The sequence below is a fragment of the Sinocyclocheilus rhinocerous genome, unplaced genomic scaffold (genome assembly GCF_001515625.1).
Source record: "Sinocyclocheilus rhinocerous isolate Xijiao unplaced genomic scaffold, SAMN03320098_v1.1 scaffold1730, whole genome shotgun sequence".
NCBI classification, from domain to species: Eukaryota; Metazoa; Chordata; class Actinopteri; order Cypriniformes; family Cyprinidae; genus Sinocyclocheilus; species Sinocyclocheilus rhinocerous.
In genome coordinates, this window is record NW_015634043.1 from 264374 (window position 1) to 266604 (window position 2231).

Below are 2231 nucleotides of genomic sequence, written 5' to 3' on the forward strand. Positions count from 1 at the left end.
TCTCTCCTGTCTGCCATTCATATTAATCAAACAACAGTGAGAGAAAATCTCCCACTGCTCTTGACTAAATCACTTTTGTAACTAGAATAAAAAGAAAATAAATAATGCTAATAATTATGCCTATATATATATATATTAGGGGTGGAACGGTACACCGATGTCACGGTTCGGTACGTACCTCGGTTCGGGGGTCATGGTTCGATACGATTTCGGTACAACAGGAAAAAAACAACAAATCTACTATGCTAGGTTTATTTTCATTCATTTTGAACAGACAGTAGTACAAATGTAAAAAAATTCCACCTAGATGTGAAAATACTAAATATTATATTAAATTACAATGTTATATATATAATATCTGCAGTACATATATACAGTACATACAAGGAATAAATACTTGAAATGTATTTGATTTAGTTAACAAATAAACAAGGTGACGCGTAACGTAGCCTATATATGCTGAGTGTCTGTTCATTTTTGTGACACGCTTAATTTGTTCACAGAAAGAAAACCCAAATGGCAGAAAGCGACATCCTATTTGTTTTCTTTATTTTACAAAAGCACAATGTTTTGTTTTCATTGTGAGTGTACACAAATAAAAGTAGACCTTTTACAGTGATGCATTATTAATAAGACAATAAATGACGGATTGTTTTAAGTTGATTCTGCTGGTATAAGGAAAACAGTTGAAGTGATCACGCCGGCGCACACACACACAAAACATATCAGTTAAAGCATTGCTACTGTAACTTCACAGCGCAGTTGGTACTTTATTAAAATAAAATACAGTGAACCAAACATCAGCGCGCCCATCTCTGTGTCACCGTTGGAATGCGACTGAAGTACAAATTACATAATAAATAATAGTTTAGCATTCTGATACATTGCAAATATGGAAATATTATGGAATATTTGGATTTGTGCCGAATGAGAGAGGTAGGATACACGATCACAAAGCTCCATTTCACAAACAGTTGAGTGCGCAAGCCTTTTAAAGTATACTCCTTTGTCAGTGAGAGACGTGTTCAGAATCAGCACATGGTCACTGTCTAGTGGGCTTTGTTTTCAAGTGCGCAACTCATGACATTCGCTGTTCTTCTGCTGGCGGTTATCAAACAGCATTGCATTACTGTGGGCGCCCCCTTCTGGATTGAGGGTGAATTGCCTGTATTCATTGTAAGGCCTCATGCACCGAACCGAGATGTCCGTACCGTGATGGTTCGGTACGAATACATGTATCGTTACACTGCTTATATATAATATAATAATATTATATATATTAGGGCTGTAAATAGATAAAAAATTTTAATCTAATTAATCACACCCTTTTTCTGTGATTAATCGTGATTAATCGCACACTTCATGAAATTAAGCATAGACCATTTATCTTGTTTCAAATGTTTATTTTGTCATCATTTGCTATATCCAGCAAAATACAACCTAACCACCTGCTGACTGCATATATCTACTACAGTACACAGACCCATTCAGTATAACTAAACACAGCAACATAAACATGACAAATCAAAACATTATCGTGAATGTGTGTGGAAACATGAATGTACAGAAATGTCTGTGCCTGAGCATAAATAAATTCAGGGGCGGATTTAGTGAATTGGGGGCCCCAGGAAAAATATAGGAACGGGGCCCTATACATTTGCACACATTTTCCTAGATCAACCTTGAGGTTCCATTTTGTTGTTTTCAGCGTAAGCCTGTGTGCAAAGGCTGTCTAATTCGTTTTTTTATAAAGTAAATTTTAGAAAAACATTTGGAGTATTTTTTGTTCGTTAAATGTAAGTTTTGTTTTGTTTTTTTTTAAGTAAAGGCCAGTGGCAGACAGTGAATTTCATCATAGCCTATAGCCTATGTTTGATCAATTTAGCCTTCTCAAATCATCAGGACTTGCCTAAAATAAAATCTATATATAAAACAGTTCAAGTATATCACAATGTTAGTTTAAATAATTAACCTATATAAATGTGCATATCCAATAGTTTGCGGAGGAGTAGAAGCTGAAGCTCGTTCTGCAGGACATGGAGGCGCCAGTGCGATCACTTGCATTTTTTCCTAACAGTGGAAACAACTTAAAATACGCAGTCATTTGTGCTCACAACAGGAGTGCTTCACAATGATGAACCTAAACAAAATATACCTAAAAATATACCAAAAAAAAAAAAACATAAATCAAAATATATAAAAAGCTTTAAATTACTACTTTAAAACGAAAT

The 2231-nt window shown here is 34.7% G+C and overlaps 1 protein-coding gene and 1 long non-coding RNA gene across 7 annotated transcripts in view; one reads left to right on the forward strand and one right to left on the reverse strand.

Annotated features, from left to right (window-relative positions):
* LOC107745321 (band 4.1-like protein 1) overlaps positions 1-2231 on the reverse strand; it is a 349703-nt gene that overhangs the window by 210024 nt on the left and 137448 nt on the right. The gene's annotated exons all lie outside the window — the stretch shown is intronic.
* LOC107745324 (uncharacterized) overlaps positions 1-2231 on the forward strand; it is an 18636-nt gene that overhangs the window by 13650 nt on the left and 2755 nt on the right. The window contains exon 4 of the long non-coding RNA XR_001640584.1: positions 1284-1287. This is a non-coding gene — a long non-coding RNA (uncharacterized LOC107745324). The remainder of the gene's footprint in view (positions 1-1283; positions 1288-2231) is intronic.